Raw genomic sequence first — 26,166 nt, 5'->3', positions numbered from 1 at the left:
TATAGAGTGCAGTGGTCAGGAACATGTCATATACAGCCCTGTGTATAGAGTGCAGTGGTCAGGAACATGTCATACAGCCCTGTGTATAGAGTGCAGTGGTCAGGATCATGTCATATACAGTCCTGTGTATAGAGTGCAGTGGTCAGGAACATGTCATATACAGCCCTGTGTATAGAGTGCAGTGGTTGGGAACATGTCATATACAGTCCTGTGTATAGAGTGCAGTGGTTGGGAACATGTCATATACAGCTCTGTGTATAGAATCCAGTGGACAGGAACATGTCATATACAGCCCTGTGTATAGAGTGCAGTGGTCGGGAACATGTCATATACAGTCCTGTGTATAGAGTGCAGTGGTCAGGAACATGTCATATACAGCCCTTTGTATAGAGTGCAGTGGTCAGGAACATGTCATATACAGCCCTGTGTATAGAGTGCAGTGGTCGGGAACATGTCATATACAGTGCAGTGGTCAGGAACATGTCATATAGAGCCCTTTGTATAGAGTGCAGTGGGCAGGAACATGTCATATACAGTCCTGTGTATAGAGTGCAGTGGTCAGGAACATGTCATATACAGTCCTGTGTATAGAGCGCGGTGGTCAGGAACTTCTCATATACAGTCCTGTTTATAGAGTGCTCCATCCCCCCTGCCCGGATGGACTGCCCAGAGACGTGATAGTTAAACCACATTTCTATGGGGTTAAGGAAGTCATGCGCCTGACCAGGAATGTGCAACAGCTGATCATACAGGGACACCCTGTCCAAATTCTTGCAGACCTCTCCCCTCTCACTATTCAATGCAGGGGAGCACTGAAACCACTTCTGCAAGTCTTGACCCAAAAAATGATCAAGTACTGGTGGTCCTTCCCCTTCCGCTTGTTGTTCTCTTACAAGGATAAAACATACGGCTTCGCCTCTATCCACGAAGTGGAACACCTGTTGGTGCACTTGGGCCTCATTTCCCTGGACTCTACATGCTCTGCAAACCAAAAGAATGCAGGATCGGCTAAACGCCCATCTTCGCAGAGCCCGATCGCCCAGGTCTGGAAGAAGCAGATATCCAAGCGCTCAAAAGAATCTCATCCCTTGTGAACAAAAGGGTCCTCCAAATCGCATACATCTTTCCTGCTCACTTAGGAGGTTTCCCTCTCGGTCATCTCACACACGCACGCTGGGAGTGCTCCTCCTGAAGAGGGACATATTTCTCCCCTGACATGTGCCTGACTGTCAGTTAGGAAACCTAACTCTTTTTTCCTATTCCCGTGGACAGTATCCCCCCAAGTTTATTTTGGGACCTACCGGGGGTCCACCAGGAGGCAAATACATTTCTATAAGCATTGGGACTGAAACTTTGGATCCTTATGTAGTGGTCCCGGGGAGGGGGGGCTTCAGTGGGGGATCCGGGAGGAGGAGACCTTCTCCACTCCCCCCTGGGCCGTCCCGGTCATCTCTTTATTCACATTTCACGGTTACTTACATTTCTTATACTTAGAAATTCTCAATAGTTCCGGAAGACACGGTTAAAAGCTTATGGTTTAATCTACTTCTAAGTTGAGCTTACAATTCTTGTTTTAATTTTTGGGCGCTCCGCTCCTGGGGGGCTCCGAGGGTGGTCACCGCCCCTATCGGGGGCGGGTCTGCCCTTGTGGGCGCTCACAGGAGCGGAGCATCCTCTGGGAGGAGGGAAGGGGGGGGACCTCATCAATGCAATGACTGTTCATGCTATAAAATATTAGGCCCCCATCCTCCTGCTAAGCCTTCCCTCTGCCCCCGCGTGCAGGCAGGTTCTCCACGCGGCGGTGGGTGTTGATCTGCCTCACCAGGGATCGCACTGGTCAATACTTGGCAAGAGGAGGAGTGGTCGATTCCGCTCTCCTCTTGTGGGACTCGAGAGGGTTCAAGATGGGGATACATCGTGGCCATTTCGGTCCCTCACACCACTTTACTCTTAACCTTTCCCTTTTCTTTCCCATCTCGCCTTCCCTTAACTTTTACCTTTTCTTCTACAGGCATCAGAGAGGATCCATGCACAAGTGCCTTACAAGAGGTGTACCCTTCTGGCTTGGTTTACAGGGGCTCTCATCTGGAAATACAAGGTAGAAGGTAGGTCTCCGCTCAGTGAAGCATTCATTTTCCCCTCTGGTCCATTGCACCACATGACAGGAAAATGGCGTCCATTAGAGTAGCTTCCCATAATGTTCAGGGACTAAACTCCCCATTGAAACGTAGAAAGTATTTCCAAAACGCTTCTTCTATGCAGATGGAGCTGCCTCTCCTCCAAGAGACCCACTTTCCTCGAACATATAACCCCTTGTTTGTCCACTCTAAGTTTCCGCAATTCTTCCTGGCAAAAGCGGAAGAAAAAACTAAAGGGGTGGGCATCTTCCTGTCTAGAGCAGTCACCTTCTCTCTTAAGGAAGTCATTCAGGACACCGAGGGCAGATACATCCTCCTTTCTGGCTCAGTGAATGAGATCCTGTACACATTCATTTCATATTATACACCAATTCGCAATCAGGCCAGATTTTTCACCTCTATGCTAGAAGTTCTTGCCCCTCACTTCTTGGGGACACTAGTCATGGGAGGAGATTCTAACATAGCCTTGGACCAAATGCTAGATAAGCCAGGAAGAGGTCATTCTAGATTGCTCAGGCCCCCAAAACAAAGCCTACAGATAGCCAAAACCCTCCACACCCATGGCTTGGTGGATATTTGGAGAGAACTCAGTCCAACTAAGAAGGACTATACCCACTATTCAGCACCCCACCAAACCCTGGCATGGATTGACCACACTTTTGTGGCAGCCTCCTCTATCCCTCAAGCCACTAAAGCATCAATTAGGGACTCACCATTGTCCGACCACTTGATGGTAACGCTTTACCTTACGAGTCCTACCAAAATGAATGGTACTTTCCGTTGGCGATTGAATGAATCGTTGCTTAGCGATCCGGTCCAATGCATCATACTGGACAATGAAATAAAAGAGTACTTCAGGGTCAACGACAATGGTGCAGTCCTCCCGGCAATGCTCTGGGCTGCACACAAAACGGTATTAAGGGACAAGATAATTCAAATATCCACCAAACTGAAAAGGGAGCGAAGAGCAGACTTAGACAAACTAGAGCAGGAGTTTCAGAAACTCTCCAAAACACACAGATGTAAACCCATGACCGAATCGCGGAACCTGTTGGAATCAGGTAGAGTAGCCCTAAACCTAGCGCTTACTACCCAAGCTGAAAAAGTCTTCGATAGTCCAGTGCTCATTTCTATCTTCACAAAGATAAGATGGTGCCTGAAATGGCCTCAAAACTGACGCCCAAGCCCTGTACATTTTCCTTCCCCAAGGTACGTGACTCCACAAGATCGCTCACGCAAAATCCGAATCGGATCATGTCAGCTTTCCATGACTTCTATGTAGACTTATACCAATCAAAATGGACACCCAGTCCCCAAACCCTCACGGACTTTCTAGATGGAATTCCCCTCCCTACATTAACACAGGAACATATCACAATGCTTGACAACCCAATTATTGAAACAGAAGTTATGGGAGTACTTAAAAACCTCAAGAGGGGGTCAGCCCCTGGACCAGATTGTTTTTCCACCTGTTATTATAAAACCTTTTCAACCACACTAGCTCCCCATTTGACGAAATTCTACAATTCCCTTTGGGGTAGTTCTTCCCTAGCCACCTGGTATCCGCGCTATAGCCGAATGACGGCTACAGCGCGGACCTACATTCCCGGGAGGACGTCATATGACGTCCTCCCCTGTGCACGCTCCCTGCGCGCGCCCTGCAGGGCGCGCGCCGGGCGCGTTGTGATCACCGAGTCACTGAGACTCGGCTGATCACCGATCTGTGTAAGGGGCCGGTCCCGGCCCCTTACCATGTGATCAGCTGTCAGCCAATGACAGCTGATCACATGATGTAAACAAAAGATCGGTAATCGTTTTTTTTTTTTACTCACGCTGACAGCGCGAGTAGAAAAAAAAGCCGATCACCGGATCGGATGTGAGGGACATCGGTCCCCAAGTGGAAGAGGCACATCTGCCTCATCAGTACCCAATAAAAGTGCCACCTAATAGTGCCCACAGTGCCACCTAACAGTGCCCACAGTGCCACCTAACAGTGCCCACAGTGCCACCTAACAGTGCCCACAAGTGCCACCTATCAGTGCCCACAAGTGCCACCTATCAATGCCCACCTGTAGTGCCAATCAGTGCCACCTGCCAGTGCTGCCCATCACTGCCACCCATCAGTGCCCATCACTGCCACCCATCAGTGCCCATCACTGCCGCCTATCGGTGCCCATCACTGCCGCCTCATCAGCGTACATCAATGAAGGAGAAAAATTACCCGTTTAAAATTTTTTAAAACAAAATATAAAAAAATAAACTTTTTTTTTAAAAAAAAATCAGTTTTTAAATTTTTTTTAATAAAAAGTAAAAACCGCAGAGGTGATCAAATACCACCAAAAGAAAGCTCTATTTGTGGTGAAAAAATGATAAAAATTTCATTTGGGTACAGTGTTGTATGACCGCGCAATTGTCATTCAAAGTGCGTCAGCGCCGAAAGCTGAAAATTGGTCTGGATACGAGGGGGGTTTAAGTGCCCGGTAAGCAAGTGGCTAGACAGCGCCACCAATCTTGCTTATGTGTCTGTTATTCCCAAACCGAATAAAGACATTTCTGACGTCAGCAACTACAGGCCCATTTCATTGATCAACAATGATCGCAAAATACTAACCAAAATCATGGCCAATAGACTTTTGGAATTTATAGGGGGCTATATCCACAAGGATCAGGTAGGCTTCATCCCGGGGAGGCAGGGTCCGGACCAGATCCGCAGAGCGGTTAATGTAATCTCCCTGCTGAAATCTAAATGGGATGAGGGGCCCCCTCAGGAGGGATTTCTATTATCTGTGGATCTACAAAAAGCGCTTGATACGGTAGAATGGCCATACCTCTTTGAAACACTACAAAGATGGGGTTTTGGCCCTAAATTCACACAGATATTGAGGAATTTATACTCCAACACGAGCGCACAAGTCAAATTACAGGGCCACTACTCAAATACTTTCTCGATACATAGAGGCACTAGACAGGGTTGCCCTCTATCCCTCATTATCTTTGCCATAGCAATGGAAACCTTAGCCACCACCATAAGACTCCACCCAGACATTAGTGGTGTTAAATGCGGCCCCCGTGTCCATAAATGCACCTTATTCGCAGATGATCTGCTGCTCTTCATTACTTCACCCCTCATATGCACTCCCAATATTTTTAAACTACTCCGTGATTTTAGCACAATCTCAGGGTTGAGAGTAAACATGTTACCACCCCCATTCCTATAGTCGAGAGTCTCAAAAACCACTTCACTCTTACCTGGGAACCTTCCTCGATCCCATATTAGGCATCAAACTGATGGCTAGTGTGGATAAACTGTATAACGTTAACTACCCTCCCATGTATAAAAAGCTACAGGAGGACCTATCAGGCTGGGGAAGGGGGAATCTGTCTTGGATAAGCAAAATAAATGCGGTAAAGATGACCCTCTTTCTAGGATTTTGTACTTATTCAGATCCCTACCTATCCCTATCCTGCGATCACATCTGCACAAATTTCAATCCCAGATAATCCGATTCATTTGGGGTAAGAAGGGATCTTGCTACCCTAAAAAGTGCGTCTTAAAAGACGCACTCACGGTGGGCTGGGTCTGCCGGATTTATGGAAGTACTACCAAGCAGCTCAATTATCCCTGTTCTCGATCATATATTCACAGGGTAATAGTCCTGATTGGGTTGACATGGAGAGGCAAGCTATCCCAAAGTTCACTATTGACTATCTAGCTTGGATACCCCATAAAAACAGACCCCCCATAATGGCTCCTACTCTGTCGCACTCCATTACCCTTTGTAATTTACTATACAAACCTCCCTGCATAATATCAGGTACTCGCCCCTTGGCACACATCTTTCACAACCCCAGCTTTCCCCCAGGCCAGGATATTAAGGCGTTTTAGTGGTGGACAAACAAGGGGTTATTCCGTATTGGTCAATTTCTCTCCCCCATGGGCCCCATTACGGCAAACCACTGTAGTAGCAAAATGGAAATGCCAACCTCTGAAAGGTTCGTTCTACATCAAATCTGACATTTTATCTTATCACTGTGGACCCCAGAACCATTAACTGTAACAACGTACAAACAATGGTTCTCTGGATACATGGATCAGAGGGGAGGAATTTCTAGAATTTATGCTTCACTCATTGAGAACACCAAGAAACCATCGTACGCACTGGGTTGGAAACAGGATTTTAATGTCTCTTGGGACACCAAAACGTGGAACTCTAAATTCCAGAAAGCCTTTAAGGGCATAACCAATGTCTCCCTCATAGAGGCCAATGCCAAAATACTAACGAGGTGGTATAACATACCCCTACGTAACGCTAAGATCTTTCCAGGTACATTCCCCCTGTGCTTTAGAGGATGTGGGTTGACGGGCTCTCTATACCACATATGGTGGGAGTGCCCTCGTATTTGGGGATTATGGAACAGGATATTCTCTTTAATACGTAAAGTGACTGACATATCAGTTCCTAAAACCCCTGAGATTGCCCTTTTGAATGCAAGCCCACCACAATGCCCTAAGCATCTCCGGACACTCATACATTATATATTGCTGGGCACCAAACTCAAGATAGCCTGAGCATGGAAACAGCGTACAATGTCCCTAGCTGTGTTAAAAGGAAAATCTCATGGGTAATGGTTCAAGAAAAAACAGTCAATATAATCCAGACCACTACTAAAAAACACAACAAGATATGGGAACCCTGGAGGACCTATATACAAAAACCTCCACATCCTCATTAGTAGTACACAACCAATTTACTTCATTGTATCTCTCTGATGCCTAAAGATTTACTCTCCTGCTTTCTTTTCCCTCTCCTGCCTCCTTCTACATTCCTCTCTGAACTACCTGGTAATCCACCGGCATGCCTCCATAGGTGTACACCAGGGGATAGTCTGTTACTGAAATTACTACAAGTCTGACTCTAGCAAACTTCTGCAACTGGTAGTAAGGTCGACACATAGGGATTCTAGGAGCACCAAAAACATTCACCAATTTCTCATTTTATTTCTCTGTATCTCCATATTTTTTGAGATTTCCTATAAGACGGGGACTAAGTGGGACACTCAAGATGTTATTTCTACCCACTGGTAAAGGAATGTGTTTCTGTTTTATATTTTGGTTTTAGTTACTGGTGGCAAACTCTCCCTCTCGACACAGTCTGATCCCTTTAGGGGTGTCGGGATGAGGAAGAAAGGACGTAGTCGTGGGTAGAGCGACCAATATGAACCCCACAAGTTTCCTCCACCTCATGGTGTTCTAAGCTTTCACGTGTTAAAGTATTGATTGTATAACAGACATCTGTACAGTTATCTCTTGATTTTTGCTTATGTCTGTCTGTGGAAAATCTCACTAAAAACAAAAAAAATTGGTCAGCCGAAGCACCTTGCAAAAGGCTTCTGACTAGTTTCCCTTTTCATGGGGATCGACTATTTGGGGAAGATTTGGACAAATACATCCAAACGAATTTCTAGTGGGAAGAGTACTCTTTTGCCAGTCAAAAGAAAGTATAAACGTCCTTCATTTAAACTGACTCTTTCCCCTGCGCCAGGGGCATCCACCTTTAGGCAGTGGCGACGACCTCCACCGTCAGACTCTAGGGGAAAGCCTCAGGGTCAGGCCCAGGCACAGAAGAAGACCTGGGGCCAGAAATCTGCAAAGCGGAATACTAAAGCCTCATTATGAAGAGGCGCCCCCCCTCACCAGAGTGGGGGGAAGACTTCTGCAATACTCAGAAGTCTGGCAAGAGGAAATTCAGGACAGATGGGTCATCTCCACGGTGTCTCTAGGATACAAATTAGAATTTCGGGGGTTTCCACCGTCTCGTTTTCTGAGATCAAACGTTCCCAAAGATTCAGGGAAAAGGCAATCTCTGTTTCGGGCATTAAACCAATTACTGGCTCAGGGGGTGATCTACAGATACCCACAGAAGAGCAAGGTTTGGGGTTTTATTCAAACCTCTTTACGGTACCAAAACCAAATGGAGGTGTCAGAACCATTCTAGATCTAAAGAATCTAAATCAGTTCCTGAAAATCCACTCCTTTCGCATGGAGTCGATCAGGTCAGTAGTTTATAACTTACAATGAGAAGAACTTCTGGCGTCTATCGACATGGATGCATATCTGCATGTCCCTATATTTTCAGCTCACCAAAAGTTTCTGTGGCTCGAAGTAGAACAGCAGCATTTTCAGTTTGTAGCCTTGCCCTTCGGGCCAACTACAGCACCCCGAGTGTTCACAAAAGTAATAGCCCCACCTCTAGCCAGGTTAAGGGCACAGGGCATAACGGTTTTGGCGTACCTAGACGATCTATTGCTAGTAGACCAGTCAGTGGCTCGTTTCGAACAAAATGTACGCATTACAACCAGTTACCTGGAGGGTCTGGGTTGGATTCTCAACCTAGAGAAGTCTTCCTAAAAAACCGTTAAAAAAAGCTGGAGTATTTGGGCCTGATCATAGACACAGCCCAGAAAAAAGTGTTCCTGCCTCAGGCAAAAATCAACTCCATAAGAGAGCTAGTTTGGATGGTCAGGTCGAAAGGAGATCCCTCCATTCGCCTTTGCATGAGGTTGTTAGGAAAGATGGTGGCTTCATTCGAAGCAGTTCCCTATGCCCAGTTCCGTTCGAGACTGTTGCAAAACAGTATCCTGTCTGCTTGGAACAAAACGATCCAAGCTTTAGACTTGCCAGTGCGACTTTCCCCAAGGGTGTCACAAAGTTTCAGTTGGTGGTTACTAAACCAGAATCTGCTGAAGGGAAAATCCTTCAGACCAGTTATCTGGAAAGTGGTAATGACAGATGCCAGCCTTTTAGGCTGGGGAGCAGTATTAAAGAAGACAACTGTCCAAGGAAAGTGGTCAAGAACCGAAAGAGCCTTGCCCATCAACATCCTAGAGATTCGGGCAGTGCGTCTGGCTCTGAAGGCCTGGACTTTCAGGTTACGAGATTGTCCTGTCAGGATCCACATCGACAATGCCACAGCTGTGGCCTATATCAATCACCAAGGGGGCACCAAGAGTCTTGCAGCGCAGACAGAGGTGAACCATATTCTAACTTGGGCAGAAAGGAAAGGAATGTTCCCTGCCTGTCGGCAGTCTTCATTCTGGGAATAGAAAATTGGCAGGCGGACTACTTAAGTCGCCAGCAGTTATTCCCAGGGGAATGGTCTCTTCACCCCGACATTTTTCAGGCTGTTTGTCAAAGATGGGGGACTCCGGACGTATATCTTCTAGCACCAAGATTCAACATGAAGTTAGTCAACTTTGTGTCCAGGACAACGGATCCATTCACATGCGGAACAGATGCATTGGTGACCCTGTGGGATCAGTTCTCACTGATCTATGCATTTCCCCCTATTCAGTTGCTGCCTCGACTTCTTTGCAGGATCAAGCTGGAAAGAAAGCCGGTAATTTTGGTAGCACAAGCATGCCCCAGAAGGTCATGGTATGCAGAAATCGTAAAGATGGCAGTGGAGGATCCATGGTCTCTTCCACTACGGTCAGACCTGTTTTCACAGGGGCCGATATTCCATCCTACCGTACGAACACTTAATTTCTCGGCTTGGCTATTGAAACCCACGTTCTGAAGAAACGTGGGCTTTCCGGGTCAGTTATCTCTACCCTGATTAATGCAAGGAAGCCAGCTTCCAGAACTATATATTATACAGTCTGGAGGGCTTATGTTTCCTGGTGCAAATCCAAGGGTTGGCACCCTCGGAGATATATCATAGGCAGAATTCTTGCCTTTCTACAATTAGGGGCAGAGATGAAGTTGGCCTTGAGTACTATTAAGGGCCAAGTCTCAGCTTTATCGGTCTTATTTCAAAGCCCACTTGCATCACATTTTTTAGTCCGGAGTTTTATGCAAGGGGTGATGCGGATTAATCCGCCAGTTAAATCACCTTTAAACCCTTGGGACTTGAACTTAGTTTTGTCAGTGTTACAAAAACAGCCATTTGAACCGATACAGTATATTCCCTTAGTCCTTCTGACAAGGAAGCTGGTGTTCTCGGTTGCTACATCCTCAGCAAGGAGGGTTTTTGGAATTGGCTGCTCTTTCTTGTAAAGAGCCATACTTGATTATTCATGAGGACAGGGTGGTGTTACGCCCTCGTCCAGATTTTTTGCCAAAAGTGGTCTCAGGTTTTCACCTGAACCAAGATATTGTCCTGCCATCGTTTTTTTTCAAAACCATGTTCCAGGGAAGAAAAGTCACTACATTTTCTTGATGTGGTGAGAGCAGTGAAAGTCTATTTAAAGACAACTGCTCAGATTCGAAAGACTGATGTCTTATTTGTACTGCCAGAGGGTCCTAGGAAAGGACAGGCAGCATCGAAATCCACTGTCGCTAAGTGGATTTGGCAAGTTATAATTTAAACTTATGATTTAAGAGGTAAAATCCCCCCTTTTCAAGTCAAAGCGCACTCTACCAGGTCAGTTAGTGCTTCTTGGGCAGTGCATCATCAGGCCTCCATGGCTCAGATCTGTAAGGCCGCAACTTGGTCTTCAGTACCTACATTCACCAGGTTTTATCAGGTGGATGTATGGAGGTATGAGGATATCGCCTTCGGGCGCAGTGTGCTGCAGGCAGCAGTATAGGTCCTCAAGTCTGGGGGTGCCCTACAGGTTGTGTCTCCCTCCCCTCAAATAGCATTGCTATGGGACGTCCCATTAAGTTAATACTATGGCTCTGTGTCACATAATGTATGATAAAGAAAATCGGATTTTTTAACAGCTTACCTGTAAAATCCTTTTATTGCAGTACATCATAGGACACGGAGATCCCTCCCCTCTTTTTGGGGTTTAGGTATATTGCTTTGCTACAAAAACTGAGGTACTCCTGTAAGGAGGAGGGGTTATATAGGGAGTGAACTTCCTGTATTGGGTATACCAGTGTCCATCACCTGAAGGTGCCTATAAACCCAATAAGTTAATACTATGGCTCTGATTCCCATGATGTACTCCAAGAAAAGGATTTTACAGGTAAGCTGTTATAAAAATCCTATTTTTGCGATTCAGCACTGCATTGCTTTAACTGACAATTGCGCGGTCGTGCGATGCTGTACCCAAACAAAATTGACATCCTTTTTTCCCACAAATAGAGCTTTCTTTTGGTGGTATTTGATCACCTCTTTTTTTTTATTTTTTGTGCTATTAACAAAAGAAGAGCGACAATTTTGAAAAAAAACACAATATCTTTTACTTTTTGCTATAATAAATATCCCACATATTTTATCAAAAAAATTATTTTTTTCCTCATTTTAGTCCGATATGTATTCTTCTACATATTTTTGGTAAAAAAATCGCAATAAGCTTATATAGATTGTTTTTTGCGCAAAAGTTATAGCATCTACAAAATGGGATCAATTTATGGCATTTTTATTTTATTTTTTTACTAGTAATGGCTGCGATCTGCGATTTTTATTGGGACTGCGACATTATGGCGGACACATCAGACACTTTTGACACATTTTTTAAACCATTGACAATTATACAGCTATCAGTGCTATAAAAATGCACTGATTACTGTGTAAATGTCACTGGCAGTGAAGGGATTAACACTAGGGGGCGATCAAGGGGTTAACTGTGTTCCCTAGGTGTGTTCTTACTGTGGGGGGATGGGACTGTCTAGGAGGAGAGAGAGATCGGTGTTCATACTTAGTATGAACACACGATCTGTCTCCTCTCCCCGGAAAGAACCGGGATCTGTGTGTTTACACACACACAGATCCCGGTTCTCTCTCTGTCACAATCGATCGCGGGAGCCCGGTGGTCATTGCGCCTGCCGGGCACTCACATTGGCTCTGGGCACATGCTGCAGGCGCGCGCACGCACGCACCCCTAGTGGCAAAAAGGCGAAGTGACGTAAGGTAATGTTGTTTTGCCCAGCTGTGCCATTCTGCCGCAGTAAAACTGCAGGGCCCGGTCGGCAAGCGGTTAAAAAAACATATATTGCTGCAAAAACGCACTACATGCTTCTCCTTTGAAGTATATTGAACCAAAAAAAGCACGGTTTTGCATTGAAAAAAGTCCTTGACCCTTTCCAAATACGCAGCAGCTGAAAAAAGCATAGATGTGAATGTGTCCCATAGGAAACCATGGTAAATGAACGGTAGTTTGTCTATGCAAAAAGCACTAAAAAACACAGGAGTGAACCAGGCCTAAGACGTTTAGTAACAGCAGCATGCTTTTTTTTTATCACCAGTCATCACGGGGTTAAAAAAAGATAATTATCCCTTTATAGTACAAAAAGAGCAGATAATCACTACTATAAGGGGTTCATTTATACTGTGAAACAGTGAAAGTAATAATATATATTACATATATCATATATATATAATAATAAATATACCCAGAAGTAGGATATATGGGCATTATATCTAGGAGTCAGACATAAAGCTATATGAAGGGAGGAAGGGAGATAGAAATCTTTTATAATAAAGTAATACTAAAAGCTGAGATATTTTGAATTAAAAAAATAAGACAACAGTAAAGTTAGCCAAATTTTTTTTATATTGTGAAAGATTAGGTTACGCCAAATAAATTGATACCCAACATGTCATGCTTCAAAATTGCACCAGCTCCTGGAATGGCAACAACATTTTACCCATAAAAATCTCCATAGGCGACATTTAATAATTTCTACAGGTTACCAGTTTTGAGTTACAGAGGTCTAGTGCTAGAATTATTGCTCTTGATCGTGGTGATACCACACATGTGTGGTTTAAACACGGTTTTCGCTTCCGCCAGTCAATGCTATGGAGATGAGTGGGGGCCATCTTCCCCTCACTCGTCAGCCAGCCTCAGAGGAGAGCAGACGCGATCCTCTCCGCCGCTACTGGAGGGTTCGTAAAGTGGCAGAGACTCCCGCAGCATGGCGGGAGGGGGGTGCCCCTCTCCCGCCCCAGATAAAAGTGATCTCCAGGTGAATCTGCCGCAAAGACCACTTTATCTGAAAGCGGACCGCCTGCTGAAGAAGAGCATACCGGGATTATGGCAGCTATCTGCTGCCATAACAATATTCCTCTTCAAATAGCCGATGTATAATGACGGCAGGTGGCCTGCAAGTGGTTAATCTACTCTCCAAATCTACTGGATACTTTATCTGGCTTTGACAGAGTATCCAGTCTTATAGTAAACCCACAAAAATTGACAGCCCAAAATATTTCCTTATCACCTCTCTTAAAGGCCCAAATGATTGATATTCTTCCCATTAGCAGGTTCGCCTTGCATATAACCTATTTAGGCATCAAGTTTACTGCAAAGAGAGACCAGTATGCTGTCATCTACCCTCCTACGCTATCACATCTTTCTAACCTTGTGTCCTCTCTACCACTAGCATGGATATCTATCCTTCCTAAAATCCTCTATCTTTTTAGGGTGCTATCGATCCAGGCTCCTTCCCATTACTTGTGAATTCTAGCGTAGGACTTCACAGTTCATCTGGGGTAAACTCAAGCCTCGCTTACCTAAACTGACACTTTCTCCAATTAGAGGTGGACTTAGCGTGCCCAACTTTACGAAATACAATAATGCTGCGCAGTTTCCTAAATATCATGCCATTAAAGAAACTCCACTGTGTGTTGCACTGGAATCTGTAGACTGCGACCCCCTCACCACAGCTAACCTCCCATGGCTATCACCTTCGCAACATAGCGTAATCCCTCCTTTTACCCAGCTTGGTCCTCTCCATCCTCCTTCTCTACTTGGTCTCGGGCAGGGTTGATACGAGCCTACCACTTCTTCACAACTAGATCCATTACTCCCTTCCCAAAACTATGTGAAACACATGGGTTACCCTCAGCGTAACTCTTTAGATACCTACAAATGAAACATTTTGTCACGCTCGCCTCCTGATTCCACTACTCCTAGCTTCACAACTTTTGAACAAGCTTGTAAAACCTCCCCTCACAGACGTGGACTTATGTCGGATCTCTATGCTCAACAGCGTCCCTGCTCGCATACACTAACAAATTGAAAAGAGAACTTAACCTAAACCTTGAGCTAGCCAACTGGGTGTACATTTGGCAGACAACCAAATCTGCCTCGTCCAACATTGTGGCTCTGGAAACCAACTATAAAAGGTGCTCATCAGGTGGTACCTGGTCCCCACCAGGATCTCTAAATTTCTCCCCCATTGCTTTCGAGGCTGTAGTGCATCTGGCACACACGTTCATATTTGGTGGGAATGCCCCACAGTGCGCACTTTCTGGATAGATGTATTTGGTATCCTATCTGCCCTCTTCAATACATCCTTGACACCTGACCCAACAGACCCTTTGACTTTAACCCATCACCAATTTAAACTCTTACTTCCTGTTACCACTGCAGCTAAACAAACCATTGCAAAAGCATGGAAATCCCCCTCATTATGTGTCCTTGCAATGAAACATAGAGTCACTCAGGCAATGATTCATGCCAAAATTGAAGCAGTCATACTGGATAAAGTGTCCTCCTACGAAAAACTCTGGAGACCCCAGATCTTCCATTACTTGCCTCCAGACTTTTATGACTCTCAATTACTACCATGATGGTAGAATCAGATCTCTCCCCCTACTGATTTCACTGGCCTTGGTCCCCTCTAGGGGCACCCTACCTCCCTGACCCCCTCTTCTTCATATCCCCCCTCCTATCCAATCCTCCTATACCCCCATTGTCCTCTTTCTCTCTGCTCTTCTCTAGTCTGATCTATCTGACATTGTCCTTTACTTCTTACTGCTTTGAGCTACTGTGCAGTCCTCCTATATTTGGCCTAGTTATAGTGAGGCCACAGACTGAGACTCCTATCCAAACTGAAAAAGTCCCTCTTACCTGATTTATTTGATGTTACTTTGTATATCATATCAGATTGGTACTCCACACCAGTGTTTCTCAACTCCAGTCCTCAATGCGCCCCAACAGAAAATGTTTTCAGGCCTTCCATTATTTTGCATGGGTGATTTAATCAGTTTCACTGCCTTAGTAATTACCACAGCCGTTTCATCTGAGGGAAATACAGAAAACATGGCCTGTTGGGGTGCCTTGAGGTCTGGAGTTGAAACACTGCTCTACACCAACCTTCTCTATTTGAGGCTAGCCCTCTTATGTTAGGCATCATATTACACTGCATATCTGATGTTGTTGTTTTGTATTTGATGTTTTGTACAGCGAGACGTTTGTTGATGATTTCCACTCTGTACTTCCAGAACTTGCTTTTTGTGATGTATTTTGCATGTTTCAATAAAACATTTGAACAACAAATACCGCAGTAAAAATATCAGTAAAAATAGTGCAATAGAGAGTTATGGACACTAGATAGAGCAAATGATCATATGAAATAAAACATGTCCAAAACTCGTCAAAGCTGGGTAAATGCTGGTCACATTCATTCAACTGTTTTTTTTTTTATTTAAAAAAAAAACAAAAAACAAAACAATAAGTGTTTGTGAAAGCTTCCACTACAAAATGTACTCAACCAATGAAAGGTAATGACTCGGTATAACACTTCATCCATTTCTTTAGTGATCTCTGATCTCCTTATGAACTGTTTCTTACTTGATGAAGATCAGCCATGGAGTATATCTGAGGTGTATATCAGGGTGTGCTTCTTCCCCACATGAGAGATTTCCCACACTCAAGGCACTAATACACCTCGAGTGTTGTGTGGGATCCCTGATGTACAGAAAGACAGGACTTCAGCGTGGAACAATTCCCTCACTCAGGACAGGAAAGTGGCTTCTCCCTTGTGTGAGATCTCTGATGTTTGTAGAGACTGGACTTCCATGAAAAACATTTCCCACACTCAGGACAGGAATATGGCTTCTCCCCAGTGTGAGATCTCTGATGTCTGTAAAGATTGGACTTCCGTGAAAAACATTTCCCGCACTGAGGACAAGAATGCGGCTTCTCCCCAGTGTGAGATCTCTGATGTGTGTTAAGATTGGTCTTGTCTGAAAAACATTTCCCGCACTCAGAACAGGAATAAGGCTTTTCCCCCTTGTGAGATCTCTGATGTACGTACAAGCTGTACTTGGATGAAAAACATTTCCCACACTCAGGACAGGAATATGGCTTCTCCCCTGTGTGAGATCTCTGATGTGTGTAAAGATGGAACTGCCTTGAAAAACATCTCCCACACTCAGGACAGGAATACAGCTTCTCCCCTGTGTGAGTTATCTGATGTGTGGAAAGACTGGACTTGTGTGAAAAACATTTCCCGCACTCAGGACAAGAATATGGCTTTTCACCCGTGTGAGATCTCTGATGTTTGACAAGTTCTGATTTTTGTACAAAACATTTCCCACACTCAGAACAGGAATATGGCTTCTCACCTGTGTGAAGCATCTGATGTATTTCAAGATTAGACTTTTGTAAAAAACATTTCTCGCACTCAGAACAGGAATATGGTTTTTCCCCCGTGTGAGATCTTTTATGCACATTAAGTTTGGTTTCAAATTGAAAACCCTTCCCACACTCAGTACAGGAATACTGTTTTTCCCCCGTGTGAGTTCTTTTATGCACATCAAGTCTGGATTTAAAAGGGAAACACTTCCCGCACTCAGTACAGGAAAACCTCTTCTCTGTTGGAAGGACGGCACCATCCCTCACAGTCTGAGGTTCCTCAGGATAAGAGGAATACGATGGTCCATCTAAACTGTGTGGTGCCGGATGGACATTTGAGGTAGCGGGGTTTTCTCCTGGACTATACTGTGTGATGTCCTCATCTTCTACTTTACAGTCTGGAGACAAAGTTAGACAATCCTCTGAGGTTTTCCTCATCTCCCGTCCATCTACTAAAATAGAAATAAAAAGATTATTACTAGACATGAGCAGATTGGTTCCCCTAAACCAGGACTCCATCCACATCAAGCAGCTTTGTCTCTGAGGATCTTACAATTCCCCCCTCAAAGTAACTAGTAAATGGGTCCTCTGATCTCCTACCAGTTCATTTCTTTATTCATGGACCTTAGTCAGAGAGTGAGGAAACAATAAGAACTGTCTTTTATAGGAGTGACAGTGATGAGGGGATTATAGGACGAGTGTCCTCACCCCCTCTATCACTCATTGCCATCTTCCCAACACAAGAAGTCCTGCACTTCCTTATTTAGTCCATGATTTAGGCATGAAAACAGTGGGGCTGAGCCCCACCAGAGGTCAGAGAGTGAGGATGGGGAAGAACAACCAAGACGAAGGCTGGACTGTTCCTGAAGACCACCATCATTGGATTATTGACTCCTCCCTCATTATCACTTTCTGTTTTAGGCTCCAAAGTTTGAGGATGTTATCACATTATTATTAACATATAAAAGTCTGTGCTCCAATCACATCATCAGATATAAAATGTCCAGCTGCTACAAAATGGGTGTAACAAAAGAGAATACATATTATGTTTATATATAGCAGTGGGTAGAGGGGAGAGGGCAGAAGTCAGGACTATGTAATGTACAACATATTGTATAAGATACAACAGATAGGAGTATATAGTATCAGAATGATGTAATGTACAACATAGATTATATAGTGCAGGGGTCAGGAGTATGTAATGTACAACATAGAGTATGCAGTGTAGGGGTCAGGAGTATGTAATGTATAACATAAAGTATATAGTGTAAGGGTCAAGACTCATAATATTGGTATTCAATAATCAGTGTTGGCCTAAATGTTTACTGGAGACAAATTGCAGAAGTCCCACAGCGTTGCCTCCCATGTCTTGAGACTGCACTCAGTGACTTGGGTCTGAGACTATACAGACATATCCCTCCACCCGGCACAGCCAGCAAATAACAGAAAAAAGAACCCCGGGAGAATTGTTCTGTCAGAAATCTTGCTAGATCCGGGCATATTTCAGAAGACTCATAACCTAGGTGCCTATATCACGCAACATATATGGTGAAAATGAACATTTTGCTTCCAGCTGAACCCCAGAATCTCCATAAATCCAGTCTAGATACATAAATTGTGTCTGCAACACAGAGAAGGAAGATTATCCAAGAGAAATACAGGAATACAGCATGGGGAACACAGCTCAGGAAAGTGACCAGGTGATTACAGGCTGATACAGTGGGGCAAAAAAGTATTTAGTCAGCCACCATTTGTGCAAGTTCTCCCACTTAAAAAGATGAGAGGCCTGTAATTGTCATCATAGGTATACCTCAACTATGAGAGACAAAATGTGGAAACAAATACAGACAATCACATTGTCTGATTTTTGAAAGAATGTATTTTCAAATTATGGTGGAAAATAAGTATTCGGTCAATATCAAAAGTTCATCTCAATACTTTGTTATATATCCTTTGTTGGCAATGACAGAGGTCAATCGTTTTCTGTAAGTCTTCACAAGGTTGTCACACACTGTTGCTGGTATGTTGGCCCATTCCTGCATGCAGATCTCCTCTAGAGCAGTGATGTTTTGGGGTTGTCACTGGGCAACACGGACTTTCAACTCCCTCCAAAGGTTTTCTATGGGGTTGAGATCTGGAGACTGGCTAGGCCACTCCAGGACCTTGAAATGCTTCTTACGAAGGCACTCCTTTGTTGCCCAGGCGGTGTGTTTGGGATCATTGTCATGCTGAAAGACCCAGCCACGTTTCATCTTCAATGCCCTTGCTGATGGGAGGAGGTTTGCACTCAAAATCTCACGATACATGGCCCCATTCATTCTTTCCTGTACACGGATCAGTCGTCCTGTTTCCTTTGCAGAACAACAGCCCCAAAGCATGATGTTGCCACCCCCATGCTTCACAGTAGGTATGGTGTTCTTTGGTTGCAACTCAGCATTCTCTCTCCTCCAAACACGACGAGTTGTGTTTCTACCAAACAGTTCTACTTTGGTTTCATCTGACCATATGACATTCTCCCAATCCTCTTCTGGATCATCCAAATGCTCTCTAGCAAACCTCAGACAGGCCCGGACATGTACTGGCTTAGCAGGGGGACACGTCTGGCACTGCAGGATCTGAGTCCCTGGCGGCGTAGTGTGTTACTGATGGTAGCCTTTGTTACGTTGGTCCCAGCTCTCTGCAGGTCATTCACTAGGTCCCCCCGTGCGGTTCTGGGATTTTTGCTCACCGTTCTTGTGATCATTTTGACCCCACAGGGTGAGATCTTGCGTGGAACCCCAGATCGAGGGAGATTATCAGTGGTCTTGTATGTCTTCCATTTTCTAATTATTGCTCCCACAGTTGATTACTTCACACCAAGCTGCTTGCCTATTGCAGATTCAGTCTTCCCAGCCTGGTGCAGGTCTACAATTTTGTTTCTGGTGTCCTTCGACAGCTCTTTGGTCTTCACCATAGTGGAGTTTGGAGTGTGACTGTTTGAGGTTGTGGACAGGTGTCTTTTATACTGATAACAAGTTCAAACAGGTGCCATTAATACAGGTAATGAGTGGAGGACAGAAGAGACTCTTAAAGAAGAAGATACAGGTCTGTGAGAGCCAGAAATCTTGCTTGTTTGTAGGTGACCAAATACTTATTTTCCACCATAATTTGCAAATAAATTCTTTCAAAAATCAGACAATGTGATTGTCTGTATTTGTTTCCACGTTTTGTCTCTCGTAGTTGAGGTATACCTATGATGAAAATTACAGGCCTCTCTCATCTTTTAAAGTGGGAGAATTTGCACAATTGGTGGCTGACTAAATACTTTTTTAAGCAGTATGGGTGGAGGAATGTATTTAGTGTTAATGACCCACCTGTGCTGATCTCTGTAGGAGTGTCCTCCTCTATAAATGTCCCCGTTATTCCATCCTCCTCCATAGACTGCTGATCATCCCTCACATACCTCTCTTCTTCTTCTGCTTTAACCTCAAATTCTATATCGATTGGATCTCCACTCTAAATCAATGAAAATGAGAGAATATCATCTGTAAAATATAAGCTTTATTATTGTGACATCACATAAAAAATCCACACTTTGCCCCTACAACTCCATGTTCTAGATGCTCCGTCCCACCAACCTTGTAACAGTGAGGGATGGTGTGATCTTTCTGTGTGGAATCCCGGGAATACAGAGGACGGGGACATCTCTCTGATGGGTTCCTGGTATTAGGTGGCTCCATCATATCCTTGTGTCCTTCTGAAATCTCCTCCATCACTCCATGCTCCTCATCTTCCTCTTTATACTCTTCTTTGACATCAATATTATCATCCCCGAGGTTTCCACTCTGAATATATAATAAAACATTAATTGTAAAAAGCACGCTGTGAATAAATCAGAACTACCAAGAATTGTCAATCATCTACCTGATGATGGTGAGGGATGGTGTGACCTTCCTGTGTGGAATCCCGGGAATACAGAGGATGGGGACATCTCTCTGGGGGGTTTCTGTAGCTGAATGACTCCACCATGGTGTCCTGGTACAGATCTTTGTGTTCTTTTAGAAACTCTGACTCCTCCATCACTCCATCCTCCTCTTTTATCTCTTCTTTAACTTCAACTGTAGAATCTCTCAGGTTTCCACTCTAAATATAGAATAAAAATAACATAAATTGTAACAATGCAGATAATGTACAGATCCTAATGATACTATCAGTGATTGTTCCTCATCTACCTGATGATGGTGAGGGATGGTGTGACCTTCCTGTGTGGAATCCCAGGAATACAGAGGACGGGGACATCTCTCTGGTGGGTTCCCATTACTGGATCCATCTGTAGGAAACACACACACTAACTGAATACATTGTTTCTATGTGTTTATCAGATGATGGGGGATCTAGGTGGACCCTCCGTACTGCTCTCTCCTTTACAATAAAGTCTCCTCTTACCCGGAGATGTGAGGGGCGACTGATTGTCCATCATGACGTCCTTGTAGAGATCCTTGTGTCCTTCTAAATACTCCCACTCCTCCATGGAGAAATAGACAGTGACATCCTGACACCTTATAGGAACCTGACACACACAATGATACAGTCACCATCCAGACACATCCCTTGTCTGTTACTGGATAATGTCCCAGAATTCCCAGCACCGCTCACCTCTCCTCCATGATCTCTCTGGTGACTTCTAGAATCTTCTTCTTATTTCTCTATTCTATCAGGGAGGGAGTGGAGGCAATGTGATGGTCATATGATCTCCAGACTTCACAGGAGGAAAACTCTAGATCTGAACACAAATAGTAAAATTTAAATGATATTCCCAGAATCCTCCTCACCTCATTATTCAGATTTCCATTTTATTAAAGCCCCACTTCAGACTGAGATATGATTTACCCACACAGGACCCCCACACTATGCAGGTTAAAAGCTTGTTGCAGGTATTCTGATGTCATTACATACAATGCAGGTTCAACAGTTCTACTTTGTAAGTGAAGATGCCAAGTGTCCGCCCACATCCTAAGAGTATCAGAAACAAAAAAGAAAGCCAGATGGAGGGACATTGGGAGGAGGAGCTGTGAGGTCAGTGTGATGTCATAGGACATATAGACTCTGGATGGAGGGACATTGGGAGGAGGAGCTGTGAGGTGAGTGTGATGTCATAGGACATATAGACTCTGGATGGAGGGACATTTGGATGGGAAAATTTGAGGGGTCCTCTATATGAGGCTCCAATGCAAACAAATCATTGTTCCTGGGTTTGTCCTACTTCTCCTAAACTGAAGTGTGGACTTTGACCTTTACCATACAGAAATCTGTCAGGGATCTGTGAAAGTAAGCTCTCATGTGATCAGGTAACGTGCGAAGGAATGGAGTCTAAATAGCAGACAATTTTCTCCAGAGCTCCTAATGGTGGGTATGGATTTTGATGAGTGCTGGTGCCAAGTTTCCACTCCCCCAGGGTCACTGCAGGTGTGGAGAAAAGCTGTGTAAGAGGATATGGAGGAGAGATGAGGAGGAGATCCAGGAATCAGGATAAAGGTCAGGACAAGCAACAGACGAGCGCATCCAAGAGATGAAGCCGGGGTCACTACACAGAAAATCAATCCAAGGAAACAACAGGCAGGACGAGGAATAGCAAGAAGGAGCTCAGAGACAAATGAGAATATTGCTCAGCCAATGGGAGATTATCTCAGCATGACTTACATAATGAAGGAGATGAGCGGCTGGACAGGAAGTCACTTAAGGCAGGGCTTCACAAATTTGCTTTGAATCTAGGAGGCAGCTAAAAAAGTTAGGAGACTTTTTTTTTTTTAAAGAAATTTTATTAACGTTTAACAGGTATACAGAAATCACTGTCAGAAAATACAAAGAATAATCGGTAAAAGAAAATGGTGTGAAATATACAGAGCATATAGCAATGAGTGATCTGTCAGTCGACATCTAGATAGTTTCTTGACGCATGTGGTAGACATTAAACTGTCATGTCCAAATATGACCGATTCCCTGTGTAGGTGGATTTGCTATTGTGTATGTGGTAGTGAGGTTTTTTTCTGTTTTCCCAAGTCGGGGGGTAGAGGTAATGGCGGGTCACAGGCTCTGAACGGAAGAAAGATGTACACCGAAGTCAGCTGCCTCTGCACCCAGTCACCCCTATAGGGAGCAAACTGTGACCGGGTAGGGGCTGAGGGGATGTGTTCCTGTAATCTAAATAGGTTCGGTATACTGTGTTGTATAGGTGAGCCCCATCTTTAAATGTGCGAAACCCCGGTGTGGGAAGCCTAGATGTATTGTCTGTTGCAATTCTCTAATAGCCGTACAGGGGTGTTTTCCTGTTAGAGGGCGCCGGTAGGATTATTTTCCAGGGGTTTGGTAGAAATATTCGGTCAACCGAGCGGCAGTATGGAGGTAAGTGGTTGGGGGGGGGGGGGGGAGGCGGAGGTCTACTGCATGTATACGGGATCCGGAGATGGTGTTCTTTATGTAGGTGAGGGAGAATCCTGGACAGGATTGCCAGTATTTGTGGATTCTTTAAAATGTGTCCATCATGCCCAGGTTTCCCTGTATTTTGTCGGGTTGTCTCTGGCTTGGTATATGAGGTTTTCCATCCCAGATATTCTATCAACCGTTGGAACCATTCAGCAACTGAGGGAGGTGAGGTGCTCCTCCAATGGACCGGGATACATTGATTTTATGAGGTGTAGGGTGAGGGATTTTTTGTAGGTTGACAGAGGGATGGAAGTGCGATGAAGTAGGATTTGTACAGGTGTGAAATCGGGGGTGTAGGTCATTATTTGGGTAATTAGGCGATGGATGTCCATCCAGAAAGGTTTTATGAGTGAACATTCCCACCAAATGTGTAATAGAGAGCCGTGGGCTGTATTACATCTCCAGCAAGTCGGGGGGAGGCTGGGGTGAAATTTGTGGATCTTGTGAGGGTACCATCTGGAGAGTATTTTGTATCTGCCTTCTTGGGTAGAGACATTGATGGAACCCTTGTGGACATGACTGTATACGTGTTCCCACTCTGTGTCAGTTAGATTAATAGATAGGTCCGATTCCCATTTTCAGACAATTTTGTCTTCTTTTATCATGTGATTGGAGAAGAGGAGCGCGTATACAGTCGAGATTAGGTGTCTCTGGGGTTCTTCACTGTTACATAGTAGTTCAAATGGCGTGTAGTCCAGGCACCAAGGTTTGTCGGGTTTAGCGTCTAGGAAAAATTGTCCTAGTTGTAAGAATTTAAGGAAGGGGATGTTATATTCTGGGAACTTAGCGGATATTGCTTGGTAGGACAGAAGTTTGTCGTTCAGGAAGAATTGCTGAGCTCTTATAGCTGTGTGAAGTTGGCACCCCATGTTTGTAAAACCTGAATAAAAATATACCATTCGTTTGTGCCGCGTTTGTGCTGATTTGTGCCGCAAAAATGAGCGTTTGTGCCGGTTCGGTTTTTGAGATATTAAACATTCAATTCAATGCAAGCCCCGCCCACTTTGCACCCCATGTCCCTGAATTTTAAAAACAAACGCGCCATTCGTTTGTGCCGCGTTTGTGCTGGTTTGTGCCGCAAAAATAAACGTTTGTGCCGCTTTGGTTGCGGAGATATTGTGCGTTATAGTTGCTGTAACCCCGCCCATTTTGCACCCCATGTTCCTGAATTTTAAAAACAAACGCAGCATTCGTTTGTGCCGCGTTTGTGCTGGTTTGTGCCGCAAAAATAAACGTTTGTGCCGCTTTGGTTGCGGAGATATTGTGCGTTATAGTTGCTGTAACCCCGCCCACTTTGCACCCCATGTCCCTGAATTTTAAAAACAAATGCGCCATTCGTTTGTGCCGCGTTTGTGCTGGTTTGTGCCGCAAAAATAAACGTTTGTGCCGCTTTGGTTGCGGAGATATTGTGCGTTATAGTTGCTGTAACCCCGCCCATTTTGCACCCCATGTTCCTGAATTTTAAAAACAAATGCGCCATTCATTTGTGCCGCGTTTGTGCTGGTTTGTGCCGCAAAAATAAACGTTTGTGCCACTTTGGTTGCAGAGATATTGTGCGTTATAGTTGCTGTAACCCCGCCCATTTTGCACCCCATGTTCCTGAATTTTAAAAACAAATGTGCCATTCGTTTGTGCCGCGTTTGTGCTGCAAAATTAAACGTTTGCGCCGCTTTGGTTGCGGAGATATTGTGCGTTATAGTTGCTGTAACCCCGCCCATTTTGCACCCCATGTTCCTGAATTTTAAAAACAAACGTGCCATTCGTTTGTGCCGTGTTTGTGCTGGTTTGTGCCGCAAAAATAAAAGTTTGTGCCGCTTTGGTTGCGGAGATATTGTGCGTTATAGTTGCTGTAACCCCGCCCATTTTGCACCCCATGTTCCTGAATTTTAAAAACAAACGCGCCATTCGTTTGTGCCGCGTTTGTGCTGGTTTGTGCCGCAAAAATAAACGTTTGTGCCACTTTGGTTGCAGAGATATTGTGCGTTATAGTTGCTGTAACCCCGCCCATTTTGCACCCCATGTTCCTGAATTTTAAAAACAAACGCGCCATTCGTTTGTGCCGCGTTTGTGCTGGTTTGTGCTGCAAAAATAAACGTTTGTGCCGCTTTGGTTGCGGAGATATTGTGCGTTATAGTTGCTGTAACCCCGCCCATTTTGCACCCCATGTTCCTGAATTTTAAAAACAAACGTGCCATTCGTTTGTGCCGCGTTTGTGCTGGTTTGTGCCGCAAAAATAAAAGTTTGTGCCGCTTTGGTTGCGGAGATATTGTGCGTTATAGTTGCTGTAACCCCGCCCATTTTGCACCCCAGGTTCCTGAATTTTAAAAACAAACGCGTCATTCGTTTGTGCCGCGTTTGTGCTGGTTTGTGCCGCAAAAATAAACGTTTGTGCCGCTTTGGTTGCAGAGATATTGTGCGTTATAGTTGCTGTAACCCCGCCCATTTTGCACCCCATGTTCCTGAATTTTAAAAACAAACGCGCCATTCGTTTGTGCCGCGTTTGTGCTGGTTTGTGCCGCAAAAATAAACGTTTGTGCCACTTTGGTTGCAGAGATATTGTGCGTTATAGTTGCTGTAACCCCGCCCATTTTGCACCCCATGTTCCTGAATTTTAAAAACAAACGCGCCATTCGTTTGTGCCGCGTTTGTGCTGGTTTGTGCTGCAAAAATAAACGTTTGTGCCGCTTTGGTTGCGGAGATATTGTGCGTTATAGTTGCTGTAACCCCGCCCATTTTGCACCCCATGTTCCTGAATTTTAAAAACAAACGTGCCATTCGTTTGTGCCGCGTTTGTGCTGGTTTGTGCCGCAAAAATAAAAGTTTGTGCCGCTTTGGTTGCGGAGATATTGTGCGTTATAGTTGCTGTAACCCCGCCCATTTTGCACCCCAGGTTCCTGAATTTTAAAAACAAACGCGTCATTCGTTTGTGCCGCGTTTGTGCTGGTTTGTGCCGCAAAAATAAACGTTTGTGCCGCTTTGGTTGCAGAGATATTGTGCGTTATAGTTGCTGTAACCCCGCCCATTTTGCACCCCATGTTCCTGAATTTTAAAAACAAACGCGCCATTCGTTTGTGCCGCGTTTGTGCTGGTTTGTGCCGCAAAAATAAATGTTTGTGCCGCTTTGGTTGCGGAGATATTCTGCGTTATAGTTGCTGTAACCCCGCCCATTTTGCACCCCATGTTCCTGAATTTTAAAAACAAACGTGCCATTCGTTTGTGCCGCGTTTGTGCTGGTTTGTGCCGCAAAAATAAAAGT

The 26,166-nt window shown here is 44.6% G+C and overlaps 1 protein-coding gene and 1 pseudogene across 1 annotated transcript in view; both read right to left on the bottom strand.

Annotated features, from left to right (window-relative positions):
* The window catches only part of LOC141121984 (uncharacterized), a 583,368-nt gene that overhangs the window by 472,167 nt on the left and 85,035 nt on the right, over nt 1-26,166 (bottom strand). The gene's annotated exons all lie outside the window — the stretch shown is intronic.
* LOC141121956 (uncharacterized) lies at nt 15,702-22,197 on the bottom strand (annotated as a pseudogene).

Source organism: Aquarana catesbeiana, unplaced genomic scaffold, assembly GCF_042186555.1.
Source record: "Aquarana catesbeiana isolate 2022-GZ unplaced genomic scaffold, ASM4218655v1 unanchor236, whole genome shotgun sequence".
Classification (NCBI taxonomy): Eukaryota; Metazoa; Chordata; class Amphibia; order Anura; family Ranidae; genus Aquarana; species Aquarana catesbeiana.
Note: the sequence above shows the minus strand (reverse complement) of the source record. Positions and strands in the feature narration are given on the sequence as shown.